Source organism: Neofelis nebulosa, chromosome 8, assembly GCF_028018385.1.
Source record: "Neofelis nebulosa isolate mNeoNeb1 chromosome 8, mNeoNeb1.pri, whole genome shotgun sequence".
In the NCBI taxonomy this organism is placed as follows: Eukaryota; Metazoa; Chordata; class Mammalia; order Carnivora; family Felidae; genus Neofelis; species Neofelis nebulosa.
The window spans coordinates 78814697-78836479 of record NC_080789.1 but is presented as its reverse complement, the minus strand read 5'-3'; the positions used below and the strand labels follow the sequence as shown (position 1 = coordinate 78836479).

General features: G+C 41.9%; 1 long non-coding RNA gene across 1 annotated transcript; it reads right to left on the bottom strand.

Annotated features, from left to right (window-relative positions):
• Positions 1-4123: 4123 nt before the first annotated feature.
• On the bottom strand, positions 4124-9361 carry LOC131519798 (uncharacterized). The gene is made up of 5 exons (XR_009265799.1): positions 9240-9361; positions 8385-8569; positions 7872-7997; positions 7666-7765; positions 4124-4476 (listed from the first exon to the last, which is right to left on the bottom strand). It is a non-coding gene; the product is annotated as an uncharacterized LOC131519798 (long non-coding RNA).
• Positions 9362-21783: the final 12422 nt, after the last annotated feature.

Sequence of the window (21783 nt, the reverse complement as noted above, 5' to 3'; positions counted from 1 at the left end):
TTTAACATTATCTCGGGGCTTTTCCTTTGCTACAAGTTGGCATTACTAGCCAGCATGAGGCACCCAAATGGAAAAGTACAAAGGAAGAACATTTTCCATTTTGTCAAAATGAACACATATGTGATTACACAAGTGCCCTGTGAAAAGGTGAGAGTCTGCATAGTGTGATTTTAATAGAGTCACACTTGTCCAAATAGAAATTCCTATCAACCCGCCATTGTGTTCTCTTCCCACAGATAGTGTCCGCCAACAGAGAGACCCCCGGCAAAAGCCAGCGGTGTAGGTTCCAGAAGGATAGCGTTGAAATACGCTGGGATTAAAATGTTACCTAGGAGTGGAAGGAGTAGCTGAGGTTAGCTTTTACCCTTCAGCAAATTAGAGTCGACCAGAGAATTAGCTATTCATCTTGGTAGACAGGGGACTGATGTTTGATTTCCGTGTGGGATTGGGGTGCACACCCCAAACAGGAAGTGACCAAGGGTCATACAGAATAGAATAAACAAAGCCAGAGAGGCAGAGAGAGGCAGCGTGCGTGGTGAGAATACTTACTGAAACTGCCTCAGAAAACTTATTACTGCCATTTCCCAAGCTATATCATTTTTTGGCAAATTACCTAAATTTTATGGGCTTTAGGGTCCTCATCTGTAAAACTAGGGTCATAATACCACTGTCATAGGACTGCTGTGGAAATTAAATAAGACAAACATAAACCGGAACATATGAGACCAGGTTTGCATTTGGAAATATAAACTTCATACTTGCTTTGTTACAGGATAAGCTGCAGTTGTAAAGGAGAACCAGTTAGGAAGTGTAATGGGGCACCTAAGGAAGGTTCTGAATTGTGGCCAAAGGTGGAGACTGCTAGGTTAACTGATGAATAAAAGTCTTGCTCCATATAACTCTCATGATCACTGCTGGACCTCAACTGGAGCTTTTGGCAAACTTGTTTATTATTATTATTATTTTTTTAATGTTTATTCAGTTTTGAGAGACAGAGGACGGAGTGCAAGTGGGGGTGGGGCAGAGAGGAAGGGAGACACAGAATTGGAAGCAAGCTCCAGGCTCTGAGTTGACACCACTCTCATGAACCGCAAGATCATGACCTGAGCTGAAGTCGAACGCTTAACCGACTGAGCCACCCAGGCGCCCCTTGGCAAATTTGTTCTGTAAAGGGTCAGATAGCAAATATTTTAAGCTTTGCAGTCCATACCCTGTTGCGACTACTCATCCCAGAAAAGCACAAAAGCATCCGTGGACAATGAATGAATGAGCTTGACAGTGTTCCAATAAAACTTTGTTTTTTTTTGAACACTTACATTTGAATTTCATATAATTTTCAGGTGTCACAAAATTTTATTCTCTCAAAATTTTTTGAACTATTTAAAAATGTGAAAACATTTCTTAGCTCATGGGTCATACAAAAACAGGTGGCAGGGGGAAGCAGGTAGGAGCAGGGCTGAAGTAGACAAAGGGATCAAGAGTACACTTACTATGGGGTACCTGGGTGGCTTTGTTGGTTAGGGGTCTGGCTCTTGATTTCAGCTCAAGTCATGATCTCAGGGTTTGTGGGATTGGGCCCCGCGTCGGGCTCCATAGCATGGAGTCTGCTTTGGATTCTCTCTCTCCCCCTCCCTCTGCCTCTGCCTCTTCCCTGCTCGCACATTTGCGCTCTCTCTCTCTCAAAATACATAAACTTAAAAAGAATATACTTATCATGATGTGAGCACTGAGACATGTATAGAAATGTTGAATCACTGTTTGTACACCTGAAAGTAATATAACACTGTATGTGAACTATACTTCAATTAAAAAAATAAAAGAAATAACCAGGTGGCAGGGCTGGATTTGTCCTAGGGGCTGAATGAAGTTTGCTGACCTCTGTTCTGGACACTGGATTATTTTCTTTATATTCATTATCTCCTTTAATTCACATATCAACCTGATGAGATAATGTCAGGAAGGGAACTCATGATGGGGGCACTTTGCTCTCCACGGTGACAGCCAGAGCAGAGACACAGAGACTGGAACACAAGCATGACAAACACCTTACCACCTGGGAGTCAGTGGCAGGTTCAGGCACATCCATTCCTTGGGCATTTGAGCAGCTGGTTTCCACAGCATTTCTCCACAACAGCAGCAGAGTCCGATCAAAAACCAGGAAGCCAGCAGTCCCCTAGCATCACCCTCAATTTTCTCCTACTCTATCTCCTGCCAAAAAGACAAATAAAACGAATGTAGCACTTTTTCAACTAGACATTAACAATCTTTAGCTTCCTGCATTTTCAAGGAAAAATTACAAAGATTGTTTTGTAATTTGTAAGGTCTTTTTTTTTTTTGAAATGTACAAGAACTTGGGCCGCCTGGGTGGCTCAGTCGGTTGAGCGTCTGGCTCTGGACTTCGGCTCAGGTCGTGATTTCACGGTTCATGAGTTTGAGCCCTGCATCAGCTCTACACTGATAGTGTGGAGCCTGCTTAGGATTCTCTCTGTCTCTCTCTCTGTCTCTGTCTCTGTCTCTCTCTCCCTCTCTCTCTTCCCCTCTATTGCTTGTGCTGTCTCAAAATAAATAAACTTAAAACACACACACACACACACACACACACACGAAGCCATTATTGAACACTTACTACTACTACTACATGCTTCGCACAGCTTATTTAATTTAATCTCAGAACAGTAGAGGGAAACAGCTTATTAGTAGACCCAATTGGAGGACGAGGCCTAATTTGGGTACCCAGCCAGGATCAAATACAGTAAGTGGCAGATCTGTCACCCCCAAGTCCGGGTCCTTCCTGTTATCATACTATGACACGTCTAGAGCACAGTTGATGGGTATAACCTTGTTAGCGACATGAGCAGCTGAGCAGAAAGCAGTCACAGAAGGAAGGCCAAGAGGAAATCTGCCCCTGAGTGCCAGAGGAAGGCAGACAGGACAGAAGCACACGCCAGAGGTGCAATGTTATTAGAAACTTCTTAACTAGAAAGAGGTGTGTTCATACCCAGGCGTGTCTTTAAAAAATTTTATCCATCCAACTTGGACACAACAGACACGTTGGTAGATTGGTTGAGGGGATAGGGGATGGAGGGTGGTAGGAAGTGTGCCTGGGGGGTCTGGGGCAGTTGCCGCCCTTGTATGTAGAGCTGACACAGGGTAACAGAAGGGCCACCAGGAGGCCAAGGGCACTGTCCTTTGTCTAACAAAGGGCAGGAGAGTGCACAGGAGCTCAGAGGACAGTGCTGTTATCTGCCCCAAGGGAGGTGCCACAGAGCACTCTGGGAACCCAGAGGTAGCACCTCATTCAGATCTCAGGGTTGAGTCAGATAGCGAGTGGCCTGTGGGTTGAGACACCAGAAAATGAAAGCAGCCAGAAGTACTTGCATTCTTTTTCTTTTTTTTTCCCCCAGGGGACTCACACCCATGTCCTCCTGGAACAGTTCAGTTGGCTGCAAATAAAGGTGGAGGAACTGGGCAGTTCAAAGCAGAAGGTGGCTCTCCCTCCCACCTTTCATTCAGAAAACCCACAAAAGTGTATGTAGCCTGAGGGTGTGTGTGTAAGGAGCAAGGAGTGACTCCACCAGTGGGTCCGAAATGTGAGTGTGTGCGCATGCACACAAGTGTCTCTGGGAGGAGAGGGCAGGGATGCTCGGCTCCAGCGGGCCAGAGGGTCTTCCTGGGGTTACAGCTGCGCTTTGGGGCTATCACTGTGGACACTGTGGCTGTACAAAAGCGTGGCCAAAGCAGAGCAGGGATTCAGAGTCTTGAGAGGGAAAATAGTAGGATATGTGTTAAATAAACACCAGGATTCCACTGATAGGACACAAGCAGACATTAACATCAAGTTAACATCCTACTATCCTCTCTTCCTTTTCCTGGTAGAGCCCATAATCTAGGGGTGCAGACATGCATAGATCCCTAATTATAATACTAAGGGCTAAATACTGGGGATGACAAGTGGAGATACCATTGGCCCTATAACTCAGAAGGGCACTGAATTGGTGTGGAGGAGAAGCAGGGGTCCGGAAGTCTATTTGTTATCTATTTCTGTGTAACAAATTAACAAAAACATAGCTGCTTAAGACAACAAACATTTATTATCTCACAGGTTTTTTTTGGGTGGGGGGGCGGTCAGGAATCCAGGCATGGCTTAACTGGCTGCCTCTCGTGGCTGAAGGTCTTCCATGAGGTTGCGGTTAATGCTGACTGCTGGGGCGGCCATCTCATCTGAAGGCCCAGCTGGGGAGGGGACTCCTGTGTCAAGCTCACTCACATCACTGCTGGAAGGATTCAGTTCCTCACAGGTTTTTGGCTGGAAGCTTCCCTCTGCTCCTTGTCACATGGCCTTCATCACAGAGCAGTTCACAACAAGGCAGCTTCTGCCACATTCCTTTCTTCAGAATCCCAAGGGCTGGATATGAGGAGCCAGGGATCAGTGGGGGCCACCTCAGAAGCTGCCTGTCATAGTACCTGAGCTAAGACCTGCAAAGCAGACAGGAGTCAGCTAAGCAGGAGAGAAGGCGTGGAATGGCAGGTATGGGAAGCCTGCAGCTATAATTCAGTGTGGCCTGAGGAGACTGTGGCTCACCTGGGTGGAGACAGTGATGGAAAGGCCAGCAGGGCCTAGAGGCTATAAAACCATTTAACCCAGATTTGCAAAGAAAGACTCTCTCCTGGAGGGATGGAAAGCTTAAAGCTAGAGGCTACAATTTAAGATTCAGCTCCCCACTGCTGTGGGGAGAAGGGACTGGAGGGAGTAAGAGAAAGAGGGAGGCCATCAAGGGTTTGAACTAAGGTGGTGACTGGAGAGACAGAGTCTAGAAATATTAGAAGTTGGAATCTGGGGGTGCCTGCCTGGCTTAGTCGGTTGAGTGTCTGACTTCAGCTCCATTCATGATCTTGTGGCTTGTGAGTTCGAGCCCCACATCGGGCTCTCTGTTGTCAGCATAGAACCTGCTTCTGATCCTCTGTCCCCCTCTCTCTCTGCCCCTGCCCCACTTGCTCTTTCTCAAAAATAAATATTAAAAAAAAAAAAAAAAAAAAAACAAAAAACTGGCTCACCTTTAAAAAAATAGTAAGTTGGACTCTCTTAGATTTGGGGACTGATTGCTTACTCTCTGTCTTCCCCTTCTGGAATACAAGTGTTTGGAGGGCACGACTTTTTGTAGTTTCTGTTATCCCCAGTGCCTAGAATAGTGGTTTTAAATGAATGGATGGGGTTACCCCCACGTTTCTAGCTTGACTAATGTGGTAGAGCCCTTCACTGAGATAAAAAACACAAAGAACAGGGGCACCTGTCTGGCACAGTAGGAAGAGTGTGTGACTCTTGATCTTAGGGTCGTGAGTTCGAGCACCATGTTGGGTGAAATTACTAAAAACAAACAAACAAAACAAAACAAAACAAAACAAAAAAAAACAAAACCCAAAACAAAAAACCTCACAGAAACAAACAGAGCTAGGGATGTAATATTTGAGAAACACTGAGTCTGAGGTGCTTTGTGGGATATCTAAGAGTAAATGCTTGGTAGGTAGTTGAAATGTGGGGACCTGGAGACTTCCCAGAGAAACAGTGAGAGGTGAAGATCTGAGAGTCACAGCACCTTATGCCAGTTGTGGGCGCGGATTCTATGGCGCCTGGTCCGTTACCTCAAGTATCCAGGACACCTTGAAGAGCAGCAGGGCTTAAGAAAGCACAGGAAGAAAGGCCAACTGTCATTCACAAAAGAAAGCCCAAAATAGGCTGCCACAGGGAGAAAGCAGGAATCTAGGAAAACCAGAGGGGACACCAATTGGTGAAAACAATGGCATTATCTGGCATCAAGTGTTAGGTAAGGAAGGACTGAAGGGTTCAGGAAGTTCAAGCCCTGATGGAGGTGAAAAAAAAGAGTATTTTCCGGAAACGCAAAGCATTATTTAACATTTTGGAAGTTAAAGCTGCCATTTCCAAATTTCACTAAAAGACAAACAAAATAGGGGTGCCTGGGTGGTTTAGTTGGTTAAACGTCCGACTCTTGGTTTTGGCTCAGGTCACGATTCCATAATTCATGGGTGAGAGCCCTGCTCTGACAGCGTGGAGACTGCTTGATATTCTCTACCCCCACCCCCAGCCCCTTCCCTGCTGGCTCCACAAGCATGAGTTTCTTTAAATAAAAACAAACAAACGAACAAGACAGGCAAAATAGATTTAGCATTTAGACAACAGTTTCCCAAAACTGGCTTTTATAGCAGCAACTTAAGAATCACTGAGGAGGTTTTTCAAAAATATTAGTTTCTGAGTATGTCCCAGCCCTACAAAAATTAGTCTCCCAAGAGGGAGGGAAAACTAATTTTTTGAAAGCCGCCAAGTGATTTTGAAGTGTGACAAGGCTTTGAAATCATTCACTGAAACCTCTAAGAACCCCTGGTTCGCATTTGGCTTGAGCCCTTTTAGAAGAATTAAAGTGGCAGAAAAGTTCATAGATTGCTGTGAGAAGCTGATGGTTAAATTTTTTTTTTTTTTTTAATTTTTTTTTTTCAACGTTTTTTTTTTATTTATTTCTGGGACAGAGAGAGACAGAGCATGAACAGGGGAGGGGCAGAGAGAGAGGGAGACACAGAGTCGGAAACAGGCTCCAGGCTCCGAGCCATCAGCCCAGAGCCTGACGCGGGGCTCGAACTCACGGACCGCGAGATCGTGACCTGGCTGAAGTCGGACGCTTAACCGACTGCGCCACCCAGGCGCCCCGCTGATGGTTAAATTTAAGACTTTAATAGGAAATTTAAAGTAATCAAGAAAATAAACTCCCCCACAGTTAAAAACAAACAAACAAACAAACAAACAAACATAAAACACATCCTGTATGTTTATTATCAGGAAAATGCTGAGGACTGTAATTAGGACTATAAATTTAGTTGACAGTAAATGAGAGCTAGATTAGTAAATAAAACTGCTTGTAAACATTGGCAAATCAGTTATCCTCTCGGGTGTGGTTTATAAAAGAACCTAGCGGATATCGTAAGAGCTGGGGAGCGGCTCAGACTGGGGGAGAAGCGCCCACCGTTTCACAGCCCACAAAAGCTCTAGGGACCACCATCTCCCGTTGTCCGGGGAAAATGCCACAGGTACCTTCTCCCCATTCCCGGAGCGCGGCCGGAGATGCAGTGGCCTCCATTTCCTCACAACCTTCCTTTGTCCCTGGCAATCTAACTTTGATCCTCAAAAGTCCATTAAACGCCCTTTCCAGGTCCCCAGGGACCACAGGCCTCATAAGCGCTACAAACACATAGCAGTCTTTCCAGAAGGAAGTCTCCAGAGCCCTGGGAAGCCTCTTGCTCACTCCCTCCCCGCCCCACTGCCAGCCCCATCTTCAGGGACTTCCCTCCCACCGCCTGGAAACAGGCTTCAAACTTCACCCCTCCCCCCTCCCCCTTTCCCTTGACGTTAAAGTGAACTAGTTTTCCCACTTCTACTTTTTCTTGCTGTCCTTAAAGATAATTACACAGGGTTTTCATTTGTTTTATAACATTTACTCCTCATCAGGAAATGAAAATAACAAAAAATAACAAACATAGGGAAGCTAGTAAGTCACAGCTTCCCCTCCCTTGCTCAGGGGAAGCCTCTGGAGCAAGGCTCAAATGTGTTTACATCTTCTGGTCAAATCACACCAGACCATTGGAGCCCTTTGGTTTCACCTCACTGGGCAGAATGTGCCTGGTGTCACGGTCTCCTTTTCCACACAGGATTTCTCGGTGCTCCTTAAGAATATTTCTTTAAAGTCAGTCCAATCTCCACCTAATTAGTCCACAAAGAAATGCAAATAAAATGGGATATCATTTTTATCTTATCAAGATGGCAAAGAAAAAAGAGAGACAGAAATAAAAACGAAGGCCGATGATACCGAGTTTTGGCCAGCTTGCTGGGAAGCTGACTCACTCATTCTGGCGCGGCTGGAGGGACTCTGAATCAAGAGCCTTACATATGTGCATACCCTTCAACCCAGTAATCCCACTTCGAGGAAAATATCCTGAGGAAATAATCAAGAGATGCAGTCAAGGATTTATGCACAGAGGATATTCGTTGCAGAGCCATAATTGAGAAAAACTGGCAAGGACTTAGGTGCCTCCCAGGTGGGGCTTGGCTCCGCAAATCCTCCTACATCCCTATGATGGAACGGGGCTCATTCGGCTGTGCAGTCATCCGCTCGGCAAATATTTATTAGGTAACTTCTCTGCATTAGGCACTTGGGCGGGTAAACAAAACAGGTAAGCTCCCAGGCCCCCCCTGGAATATGCACCCCCTAAAATTCGGGACCTCGGAAAGCAATTTGAAATTGTTGACATTATGTTTTGGGGGGACGCAGGTTCCACACTGTATCACCCCCACTCTCTCACCGCCTGCCATAAGCAGTTACCGATTCCGAAGAGTATCTCGTTCAGCGGCTCTCCCAGGTCGACCTCTCCTTTTCAAAAGCAGGTCCCGAGGCGCTGGGTAACCTGATCACGGCGGAAAGAGCCGCGACGCGGAAGTCTTCCGATTGGTTTCCAGTTCCAGGAAGTTGCAGACTTCGGGCAAATCGCGTCGCCTCTGGGACTGTTTCTAATCAGAAGAATGAAAGAAAAGGCCGAACCAACCCTTCAGGTTGTCTGGGTCTACTGATTTTTGGCCCGGGAACGGAGCCATTCGTGGGTGGGGGAGTCCTAACCCGCGCTGGAGGGAGGGAAGGCGGTGGAGCCCTCCAGGGTGTCTGCGTTTGTCATGGAGAGCTCTAGAACACAAAGAAGCCATGGACCACCTAGACTGGAGGGTGAAGGCGTCCGCACACAGCCGGGCTTCGGGGCGTGGGGTGGGGGCCGCAAGCTCAGAGCTCCCCCGCGCTCAGCTTTCCACCCCCCGCAGCGACGCCAGCCCCGCGGCGTCCTTGGCCTGAGTTGCTCCTTAATATTAACACCTAACCGCTAACAATCACCGGCGCTTCTAGGTGCAACACATTGTGTAGGCGATTTGGTCACCTCTCCTTCGCGCAGGGAAAGTATGAGGTCTGTGCTGCTACTCCCATACTTCCTAAGGCAAAACAGGCTTCGGACGGTTACAAGAGTTATACGAAGTCACGTGGCTAGCCCCTGGGCCTGAGCGCTTCACCTCGTTACAGGACAGGACAGTCTTTCTTCCTGAAAGAGCAGTGGGACAGCCTCCCGTTTTATCCCTCGTTCCAGTTACAGAAGACAAGGAACAGGGGTCGTAATGGTAGTTAGGGCTTGTTGCTTACCGACTGGGAGCCTGAGAGAACTAAGTCACGAGCAGGGTTGCCACAGTTTACAAGTGATCTTAGAACCTACCAGAGCCCTCTGCTTCCATTTAGAAACTCCCTTTCTCCCCTGCAGCGCCCTTCCCCCCGCCAGGGTGAGGGGTCGGCTCTGAAATGCGGCGGGGAAGAACAATAGGCGCCCTGGGCCCGAAGGGCGGAGGGCAATTTGCATCTCAGAGGAGCTGCGGTCGGGACGCCGGGTTTAGACTCTGACCCTTGCACTAAAGATCAGCGCTGGGAATTTCCTGTGACCTGTTGAGGTTTGCTGCTCGGAAGCAATAAGGAGTCTTTGACGTTAATATCCACTTAATTAAGGAATCTAAAATGGCAGTTTAGTGGCAGGATTCTGTGAGCTCCCTGAAATTGTACGGAAAAGTCTGTGTTGTGTGTGCATAGGTGCGTTTTTCTGGGGAGAGTGTTCATAACTTTCCTTGGATTCTCAGAGGGGCTCACAGCTGCCCAAAGGTTAAGAACTTCTGGTCACACGTGAGCCACACTGAAGGAGAACAATGGTGCAAATCCTGTGGGAGGAGTGGGAGCAGGAAAGGGAAAGACTTAACTGAGGGGAGGTGGGGGTGGGAGGGGAGACTTTCAGGTAAAACTTCTCTGAGAGGTAGGATTTGGGTGACGGGAGAGGAAGCTGACATTTCTTGCGCTCCTAGTGTGTGCCAGGCACTGTTCTAGACTAAAATTTATGAGGATTAATCGATTCTTAACAACAACCGCATGAGGTAAATAAGATTGTTCTGGCTTTATAGATTCATTCGTTTAGCAAATATTTTTCCAGCATTTATTATATGTATCAGGCACTGTTCCTAGAATGGATGGTACAACTGTTAACAAAACTGGAAAATGCCTTCTTTCATGGATCTTAATTTCCGTGGGAGGCAGATGAGGAATCTGGGTTCACAGAGAGTTACCTGATACATAGGGTCCTCAGCTAGTAGCAGGAGAGATTTGAACCCAGGCTGTACAGCACCAAAAGTTTTTTGTTTTTATGATGACTTTAAACAAAAGTAAATAAGAGGAAAGCGAGAAAATATTTACATCAAGTAGTGCAAAGAAAAGATTTAAAGTTTTCAAACTGCAAATCAAAACCAAAATATACATTCAAAATGAAGAAATGGGCAAAGATTACTATAATAATTCAGAAGAGAAAATATGAATGATCATATTTTCCTGAATTGTCAGTAAAACAGTCCATTTATTGCTTGCACAGTGAGGAAGAGTATTACTTTGAGTAGCCTTAGCAGCGTGTCAGAGGGCAAAAGGGCAAAGTCTGGATTTTTACTGGGGTTGGAAGACTGGTGTAAGGAGGGTTTTTCAGTGGTGGTTGGGGATTGTGATAAAATACTTCAGGTTTGATGGACACGGCCAGGCAAGGATTTGAGGAGGGGCCTTAAAAGAATCGTAATAAGGGGCGCCTGGGTGGCTCAGTCTGTTGGGCGACCAACTTCGGCTCAGGTCATGATCTCGCGGTCCGTGAGTTCGAGCCCCGCGTCGGGCTCTGTGCTGACAGCTCAGAGCCTGGAGTCTGTTTCAGATTCTGTGTCTCCCTCTCTCTGACCCTTCCCCGTTCATGCTCTGTCTCTCTCTGTCTCAAAAATAAATAAACGTTAAAAATAATTAAAAAAAAAAAAAAGAATCGTAAGAATATGCCTTGTGGAAACCTAGAAGCTAAAATGCCAGTTGGGCTTCTTTGAAGGAGTGTGTCATGTGACTGCAGTCATGTGTGTTTCTTCTAGGCACTTGTTGGGTTTGTCCAGATTTACCCGACCTGCTTCCAATGTTTGGCAGAGTGTACAACGTCTTAAGATGTCCAAAGTGCTTGTGGGTAACCAAGTGATGTACTAAGAAGCCCATTCAATGAGGTAGAAGGGAATGATGGGCACATCGTTATTGGGCTCCCCCCTCCTGTTTTTTTTTTTTCCGTTTTAGTTATGATGTACGTATTCTCACCTTTTCAAATAGATTTTTAAAAACTTTATTGAGCTATCATTGACAGTCAACAAATTTCACATACTGAAAGTGTGCAATTTTGGTAAGTTTTGACACATGTATATGCCTGTGAAACTATCACCACAATCCAGATGATGAATATGTCTGTCCTTCCAAAGTTTCCTTGTGCCTCTTTATCATCCCATCTACTCAGTGGACCCTGTCTCCAAGCAACAACCCATTTGTCTTCTGTCACTGCAGATTCTTTACATTTTTTGTTTAATCTTATGCAAGTGTAATCCTATAGTATGTATTCATTTTTGCCCTTTTTAACTCAGAATAATTATTTTGAGATTCATCCATGTTGTTGCGTGTATCAGTAGTTTATTTCTTTTTATTACTAGTAGTATTTCGTTGTGTGGATATACCACAAATTGTTTATCCACTCATCTGTTGGTAATAGCTGGGTTGATACCAGTTTTTGACTATTACAAATAAAACTGTGATGAACATTCACGTACAAGTATTTGTCTAGATACATGTTTTTACTTCTCTTTGGTAATTAATTACCTAGGAATAGAATGGCTTGATCATATGATAGGTGTATGTCAGACTTAAGAAACTGCTAAGCTGTTTTCCAAAGTGGTGGTCCCATTTTATATTCCTAGTAGCCATATATGAGATTTCTAGTTGCTTTGTATATCTTCACCAACATTTGCTGTAATCAGTCCTTTCAAATTTAGCCATTCTTCGAGGTGTGTAGTAGGATCTCATTTTAATCTTTCTTTCCTTCCTTCCTTCCTTCTTGGCTTCATGCATGGAGCCCAATGTGGGGCTTGAACTCATTACCCTAAGATCAAGACCTGAGATGAGATCAAGAGTCAGATGCTTAGCCACCTCAGCTACCCAGGAGTCTCTTAATTTGCATTTCTGAAATAACTAATGGTGGTGAGCCATTTTTGTGGGCTCTTTGATATCCATATATCTTCTTTGTGAAAGTGGCCATTCAAGTTATTTGCTCCTTTTTGTTGTTGGGCTGTTTATCTTATTACATTTTGAAGGTGTATGTATATATACATACATATAAGTATGTATATATGCATGTACACACACACAGACACACACTCAGAGTACAAATTCTTTATCAGATTTGTGATTTGCTAATATTTTCTCCCAGTCTGTGGCTTAACTTTGCATTCTCCAAATAGTATATTTCAAAGAGTGTACCTTTGGGCAGAGACTACTTAGTTAGGGCCTGGCTTTAGTGTCCTCTCCTTTCAGACCAGAGGCCTTTGCCACAAGATCTGCTCCCCTAGATCCTTGGTTAGGCCAAGAAGCCTTCAAGCTTGATTTCTCTTTTCATATTTATTGGAGCTGGAGGTACTGGAGCAGCAGTGTATGTCTCGTGTCTGGCATTGTTCAATCCATTGGGATGAAGAGAGTAACCCAGAATCCAGAATAAAGTGTGTCCTAATGATCAATGCAATGATCAATGAGTAATCTATAATTACTCGGTAATTATAGATTATAGCAAACTGAAGAAAGAGGACTCAGACTTCTAAATGAAATGTTTGACTATAAAGCTGCTTAGAATGAAGGTTTTCTGGAAGTCATTCGTATAATTTTCTACTTAACCAGGAACCATTTCCCCTGTAAATGCTCAAAATCATGTTGATGTACTGTGTTGGAGTTTACACTGATCAATAAATATCTCAAACTAGAAAAAAAAAAACATGCATTCTTAATTTTTATTAAGTCCAGTTTATCAGCTTTTTCTTTTATGGACCGTATCTTTTGTTGGTATGTCTAAGAAATCTTTGCCTCATCCAAAGCCATTTACCTTTGTTTTCTTTTTAAGTTTAACAATTTTAGGATTTACATTTGTATCTATGATGCATTTTGAGTTAATTTTTATGTATGGTATAAGGCGTGGATTGAAACTTCATTTCTTTTGCCTGTGAACAGTCACTGCAAAGGCTATTCTTTTTGCCACTTAATTGCTCTTGAAACTTCTTTGAAGCATTGACCATATATGTCTGGGTCTATTACCACCATTTCTATTCTGTTTAATTGATCTATTTGTCTAGATTTACCTCAATTTTTCTCACACTAAATTACTGTAGCTTTATTATAAGTGCTGAAATAGGTTAGTAGAAGTCTTCCAAGTTTGTCTCTTTTTCTCAAAGTTATTTAGACTCTTCTAGGTCCTTTGTTTTCATTATAAATTTTAGAATTGGTTTGTTAATTTCTACAAAAAAGATTATTAGGATTTGGGATGGGATTGCTTTGACTCTATAGGTCAATTTGGGGACAACTGACTCTTTTTTTTTTTAATTTTTTTAAACTTTTTTTTTTTTTATTTATTTCTGAGACAGGGAGAGACAGAGCATGAACAGGGGAGGGTCAGAGAGAGGGAGACACAGAATCTGAAACAGGCTCCAGGCTCCGAGCTGTCAGCACAGAGCCTGATGCGGGGCTTGAACTCACGGACCGCGAGATCATGACCTGAGCTGAAGTCGGCCGCTTAACCGACTGAGCCACCCAGGCGCCCCTAAATTGACTTCTAAATAATATTGACTATTCTATGAACACACCATATCTCTCCATGTATTTAGGGCCTCTTTATTTTATTTTTATTTTTTATTAAATATAATTTATTGTCAAATTGGTTTCTGTGCAACACCCAGTGCTCATCCCAACAAGTGCCCTCCTTAATGCCCATCACCCACTTTCCCCTCTCCCCCACCCCTCCACCAACCCTCAGTTTGTTCACAGTCCTTAAGAGTCTCTTATAGTTTACCTCCTTCCCTCTCTGTAACTTTTTCCCCCCTCGTCCTCCCCCATGGTCTTCTGTTAAGTTTCTCAGGATCCACATATGGGTGAAAACATGGTATTTGTCTTTCTCTGCCTGACTTATTTCACTTAGCATAATACCCTCCAGTTCCATCCATGTTGCTGCAAATGGCCAGATTTCATTCTTTCTCATTGCCAACTGGTATTCCATTGTATATGTAATCCACATCTTCTTTATCCATTCATCAGTTGAGGGACATTTAGGCTCTTTCCATAATTTAGCTATTGTTGAAAGTGCTGCTATAAACATTGGGGTACATGTGCCCTATGCATCAGCACTCCTGTATCTATTTAGGGCCTCTTTAATTTCCTTAAGTAGTTTTCAGTGAGCAGATCCTGCACATTTTTTGGTCAAATTTATTCCTAAGTATTTCAGGTTTATAATGCTATTGCATATAGAAGTACAACCGATTTTTGTACATTTAACTTTGTGTCCTGCAACCTTCTGAACTTTCTTTTTCAAAATAAAACTTTTTTAAAAAGTTGTTCATATTATTCCCCTTTACTTTCTTTCTTTCTTTCTTTTCTTTTCTTTCTTTCTTTCTTTCTTTCTTTCTTTCTTTCTTTCTTTCTTTCTTTCTTTCTTTCTTTCTTTCTTTCTTCGTTATTAATAGTTGTTTCTTTTTTTTTCCAAATTTTTATTTAAATTCTAGTTAGTTAACATGTAATGTAATACTGGTTTCAGGAACAGAATTCAGTGATTCATCACTTACATATAAAACCCAGTGCTCATAACAAGCACGCTCAATACCCATCACCCATCTAGCCCATCCCCCACCCCCCACCTCCCTCCATCAACCCTCAGTTTGTTCTCTATGGTTAAGGGTCTCTTATGGTTTCCGTCCCTTTTTTTTCCTTTTCCCATATGTTCATCTGTTTTGTTTCTTAAATTCCATATGAGTGAAATCATATGGTATTTGACTTTCTCTGACTTATTTCGCTAAGCATAATTCACTGTAGCTACATTGATGTTGTTGCAAATGGCAAGATTTCATTCTTTTTGATGGCTAAGTAGTATTCCATTGTAGATACATGCCACATCTTCTTTATCCATTGTCCTTCCTTATTATCCTTTCAGTATGTGTAGAATCTATTTTTATGTCAACTCTGTCATTCTTGATATTGGCAATTTGTGTGTTTCTTCTTTTTTCTCTAAACAATCTGGCTGTAGGTTTAACAATTTTATTGATTTCTCAAAGAATTACCTTCTGGGGTGCCTGGGTAACTCAGTGGTTAAGCATCTGACTTTGGCTCAGGTCATGCCCTGCTTTGGATGAGCCCTGCTTCTCTCTCTGCCCCTGACCCCTCTGCATCCCTCTGCCACTCCTGAGATTCTCTCTCTACCCCTCACTCACTTGCGTCCTCTCCCTCTCAAAAAAAAAAAAAAAAAAAAAATTACCTTCTGGTTTCATTGATTTTTCTTTTTCTGTTTTGTTTTATTGATTTTGCTCTAATCTTTACTTTGTCTCGTTTGTTAGTTTTTAATTTTTTTTGTTTTTAAACTCATATATGTTAGATGGAACTTAGTAACATGTTACATATGTAGCATAGAAAACCTTTTTGTAGGGTAGGTATTCAGTGCTAGCAATTTGTCTTTAAGAGCTGCTTTAGATGCTCTTTTTGCTTTCACTTTGATTCATTTTTTGACCCATGTGGCTAGAGAACATACTTTACATGACTTGTATCTTTTTAAATTTATTGATACTTATTTTGTGGCCCCAAAGATTGTCAATCTTGGTAAATGTTCTTTGTGTTGTTGGAAAGAATTTGTATCTTGCCATTCGTGAAAATATTCTATAAATATCAATTTGGTCAAGTTGGTTGATGGTATTATCCAAGTTCTCTATGTCTCTACTGATTTCCTATCTATACGCACTTTCAATAATTGAGAAAAGTGCTTTTCCTACTATACTTGAGACTTTGTCTCTTTCTCATTGATTCCATCAGTTTGTATTTCATGTATTTGGAAGCTCTGCTGTTTTTGAATAGGATGTCAGTGAGAAATCCAGAAGTTTTGAGGTCGTTTAAGAACACAAGGTATGGGTAGGTAAATGACAGACCTCAGGATTATGTTATGGGAGTTTTAGGAAACATCTGGCCCCACATGCTAGCTCTAACTAGAGTGATTTATTTTTAGGCTTTGCAGCCCAGAGATTAATTGCTCCATCTAGGTTACAGTATCTATTTTAATCAAATTATAACATGTCAAGATAAAGAACCAAAAGAATTATCATCACAAATATTAGGTTGAATCATATACAGTTGTTAACATTTGCCTTTGACCTACAAAAATGGTAGTTTCTCACAAAGCAAGGAATTTTGTTCATTATGGTATTCAGAATAGTGAAACACTGGGAGCTATGTACATGTTTTATATCATAGCATTTTACAGAATAGTGAAAACTTGGGAGGTAAACCTAAATGTCACATGATAAATCATGCCATATGCCTATCATGGAATTAAAGTGAATGTTTTGGGAGATGATTTAATAACTCACTCCCTTTTTATTCTCATCCAGTTTTAAGAGATTAAATTCCATCTATGTATGTTGGCAACTCCCAAACTTGTATCTGAAATCCAACTGCTCACAAAATCCAGACTCAGACATTCAATTTCCTGTTCATCATTTCCATGGATATCTAATCAATTTTTGAAATTTAACATGTCCAAACTTGAACTTCTGATCTTTCCCCAAAGCCCGTTCTCCCCACATCCTTACTTAACAGAATTTCTAGCTTCATCCTTCCAGTTGTTCAGGCCAAAATGCTTAGAGTTATTCTAGACTTTTCTTTTGCTCATCCCCCACAATCCAGCAGGAAATTCTCTGCCTTTAGTTTCAAAATACACCAAGTACCCAACACTTTCCATCACCTTCATTGCTACCCCTGTGGTCTTCTTTCCTTTAAACTGCAAAAGCCTCCTACCCTTTTTAACTGAAGTTTTATATATATATATTATATATATATAATATACATATAATATATATAAAATATGTATTATATATTTTTAATATATATATACACACACATATATTTTAAATTAAAGTCAATATTTTAAAGGGTAGTGATGTAAATCATACAGATACATGTGGACCAAGTTAAAATGGACATGGCAGACAATTTCTGCTCTAAATCATTGCACCATAAAGTTTGGAGACGTTGCTCTATTGTCTCTTTTCCTCCTGCATTTTCCTACTCCCCTCCTTTGTTTCCTCCACAACTGAATATAAGGACCTGGGGCAGTTATCAGTTATTGCCTCTCAGCTCCAAATCTACCCTTTATTGCCTGTTCTGTGACAATGAAGCTAGACCCTTCTGTAAACATTTTTCCTTTGCCAGCTGGCACAATGTTAACCTTTGTCAGTAGAATGCACTGGAGAGAGGCCGCCTGGGTGACTCAGTCGGTTCAGTGTCAGACTCTAGTGCAGGTCATGATCTCGCGATTTGTGAGCTCGACCCATGTTGGGCTCTGTGCTGACAGCCCAGAGCCTGGAGTCCACTTTAGATTGTGTGTCTCCCTCTCTCTCTGCCCCTCCCCTGTTCACTCACTCTCTCTCAAATGAACATTAAAAAAAAAAAAAAAAAAAAAAAAAAAAAAATGGCACTGGAGATGCACTGGAGGAGGGAGTTTCACTTCCTGTTTCTGCTGTGCTCCCCTCTGCAAGCTTCTGGAGTGGGAAGCTCCTGGCTCACCTCCTACTCAGCAGCTCACCTCGTGTGGCATTCCCTTGGGTGCTCTGCACTGAGTTTTACTGGTATAGCACCTGTCCATGGATGGCTTCCCTGGCGCCACCTTCAGTGGCTTCCCAGCAGCTTCTGGGATATGGCATCTCCCTATGGATGCTTCCTTGGTACCTGAGGGCAGATTCCCAAGTGCCACTGGTGCATCAACTGAGTAAACTTCTTTGACACCTAGTGGATCTTGGTGTTACCCTTTCTAACAAAATTTGGCTGTCAGCCTGAGGGAAAGGGCATTTTAAGCCTATGGTTAGTGGCTGCTTCCTATAGATGCTATTGTTTATTTATTTTTGCTATTCTTGTATTAAGAGTTCTTTTTGTTGCTTAGTAAATAAATCCTCTATTATTCTAATTTCTTGTTACAGTTTATGATGGTTAATTAATCAAACATTTAATCAAACATTCTGAATATTTCTGTGAAAATGTGCTTTGGACAAGATTAATATTTACATTGGTAGCCTTCAAGTAATGCAGATTATCCTCCATAATGTGGGTAGGCTTCATCAAATCAGTTGAAGGCCTGAACAGAACACAGAGTGACCTCCTCTGAGCAAGAAAGAATTCTGTCAGCAGATTGCCTTTGGACTTGAACTACAACGCTTCTCTGGCTCTCCAGCCTACCAGCCTACCCTGTAGATTTTGGATTTATCAAGTCTCTAAAATTGCATTAGCCAATTCCTTAAAATAAATCTGTGTGTGTGTGTGTGTGTGTGTAGACATACATATATATATATGTATGTATATGTGTGTGTGTGTGTGTGTGTGTATATATACATACACACATATACATACACACACACACACAAACACATGACTTCTTGGTTCTTTTTCTCTAGAGAACTCTCATACATAGTTTTTTACATTCAACCCCCCCCTTCTTCAGGGTGACGGGCTGGCTCAGTTGGTACAGCATTCAACTCTTGATCTTGGGGTCATGAGTTCAAGCCCCATGTTGGGCATGGATTTTACTTAAAAAAAAAAAAAAAATCCATCCCTCTTCAAATAGCTTATGGTTTCTGTCTCTTGATTAGATCCTGACAAATATATCCTTGTTCTCCCCTGAACTCCTAATCTATTCATGCACGTGCCTACTAAGCTTCTCTACTTGGGTGTCTAATAGGCATTCCAAAGTTAGGTTCAAAAGTAATTTTTTTTTCAGTGTTTATTTATTTTTGAGAGAGAGAGAGTGCAGTAACAGGGAAGGAAGGGGCAGAGAGAGAGGAGGACAGAGGATCTGAAGCAGGTTCTGCACTGACAGCAGAGAGCCTGATGCTGGGCTTAAACTCATGAACCATGAGATCGTGACCTGAGCCGAAGTCAGACACTTCACTGTCTGAGCTGCATAGGCACTCCAAAAGTAAGCTCTTGATGTTGATCCTGCAGCCTTGTTTTCTCCTACACGTTTTCTAATGCCAGTTAAGGGCATCTCCATTTGCAGTGAGGCCTTCTCTAGCTAACCCATTTATAATTGCAGTCCTTCTCCAAGTGGCCCAATCATACTTTCAGTCTCTCTTCCTTGTTATTGTTATCTAAGTATAATGTGTATTACTTCTCCTGTTCACTATTTAACTCCTTCATTAGAAAACAAATTCAAAAAAAAAAAAAAAAAAAAGAGAATATAAATCCCGTAACAGCAGGAATTTGATGTGTATGTATGTTTAAAATGCTATATGCATGGGCGCCTGTGTGGCTCAGTCAGTTAAGTGTCCAACTTCAGCTCAGGTCATGATCTCAAGGTTCATGAGTTTGAGTCCCACATCGGGCTCTGTGCTGATGGCTTGGAGCCTGGAGCCTGCTTCAGATTCTGTGTCTCCCTCTCTCTGCCCCTCCCCCAATCATTCTCTGTCTCTCGCTCTCAAAAATAAACATTAAAATTTTTAAAAATGCTATAAGGCAAAAAAATAAATAATTTAAAAAATAAATAAAATGCTGTATGCCCGTATCTTAAAGCAATGACTTAAGTAATGCTTACAATGGGTAGTCAATGAAACCTTGCCTTCTGTTATTTTTGAGTGTCTTAAGAATACTTCCCTTTCCTAAGTTCATAAATGCATTCTGTATTTTCCTCTAAAGATTTTGTTTCTCCTTTTCCGTTTAGGCTTTTAGGCCAAGAACGGATTTTTCTGTATGGTTTTCTTGAACCTTAAAAAAAATTGTTTTTTAAACCTCTTCTGGATAACCAGTTGCCCAGCAGGAGTATTTTTACTACTTACTTAATGGTTTTGGTTTATCCCTCTACTTTCTGAAATCACTTGCCACTCAGTATTAAGATTCTGTAATAACAAAGCAAAACAAAGTATCAACCCCACAGTTTTATTTGTAAAGAACAAAGCATGAAAAGTCATATTTAAATGTACTCCAAAACCTGAAAAACCCACGTCAGTTTCTCTGATATGTATGTTAAAGTGCTTGATATCACAATACTCTTTAAATTTTCTATTATGTTCAGATGAGAAAAAAAAAATCCAGTTCTGATGCATTGTTAACAATACAAAGAAACACAATATAATTTAAATGCAGAAATGTTCATTTTTTAAAAAAAGATACACACGCTACATTTACACACGGCTCAAGTGTAACATAGAAGGATTTTTCTATGTGTAACATAGAAGGATTTTTCTATGTTTAACACCCTCAGCTGATTGACAACAGGAACTCCTTACCATACCTCTCTACTGTGAACAAGGTTTGGAACAGACTGGAGCCACACACGAATTCATTCAGGAAACTGGATCAAGCATGATTCCCTCCCACATAACCCAAGGATGCCCTGGATTCCTTTAGATGAGGAGAAATTTTTTGATACATATTTTTGTCCCTCTCGTGTCAACTGCTCAATGTGATACATTTCTGGAGCTAATCTTTATTCTGTCCTTGAGAGGATGATCAGCTCCAGGAAGATCTGGGACAATGCATTTCTTCTTGGATTCCTCTGATCATCAGTACCCTCTTCAAAACAGGTTGGAAATCCAAGAGATTTGTAAATGTATTTTAATAGGAATAAAGGACCTAGAAGTTTATTATTCGTTTCTGTCTCTTTTTAAAGCTAAATGGTAATGTAACAAATGCTTAGGAAAGAAACAGGGGCTTCAAAAGAAACTGATGACTTGGAAACAGGATTCATTTTATAAAAGTAGAGAGGAGCCCAGGACTCCATTCTCAATGAAGGTATGTTAATACTGAAATATAAATAGCTAAGGTTCAGATTGTCCCTTCAACAGGTTGAAAAGGATAGCTTCTGTAAACCTCACAGAGAAAATACAATACTCAAAATGAAAATCTACTGAAAAATCATAATTCTTAGCAGAAAGAAGATATTTCGAGTAAGAGCTACACTTTCAATGCTGTCAAATAAATATTTCCCTGGGGATCTGAGGTCCACATCTGTTGCCTCCTGTTTCAAAATATCTTAGAGGCATCAACATATACTACACACAAACTGTTGCGTATAGTTTCTACCTCTCTTTCACTTTACATACAACAGTGCTTTATTCCAAAAAAAGGAGATACAAGCAATTCACTATTTCCCCTATATCATTCATCATTCATGTAGTGTGACAGAAGCTAATTAAAATGGTTTTTTAAAAAGGCATGTTAAAATAAATATCACAGGGTCACAAAGATTCAAAAATGTCTGCAACATTTAGAATAAATTTTAGAGGGCAACTGCAGACTTTTGCAAGATTTAGGTTTCTTATATCAGATTCTTGCTCCCAGTGGGAAAGGGGAGGGAGAGGGGGCCTTGGGAAGCCTTGCTTTTGTTCTCTATAAGGCCGATTTTACCCCAACTGGAATGGCACTTTATGCTACTCCACACTGAGCCTCAGTCGTTTCTATGGCATTGGTGAGCCCCAACCAGGGCACCGCTTGTAGGGCCTCACACGTAATACCAACAAGTGTAATGCCGCTGTCAGAAAGGCTGACATTAGGAGTTTCAGGACATTTGGAAAACACTTGGAAATTAGATGTTTCAAGA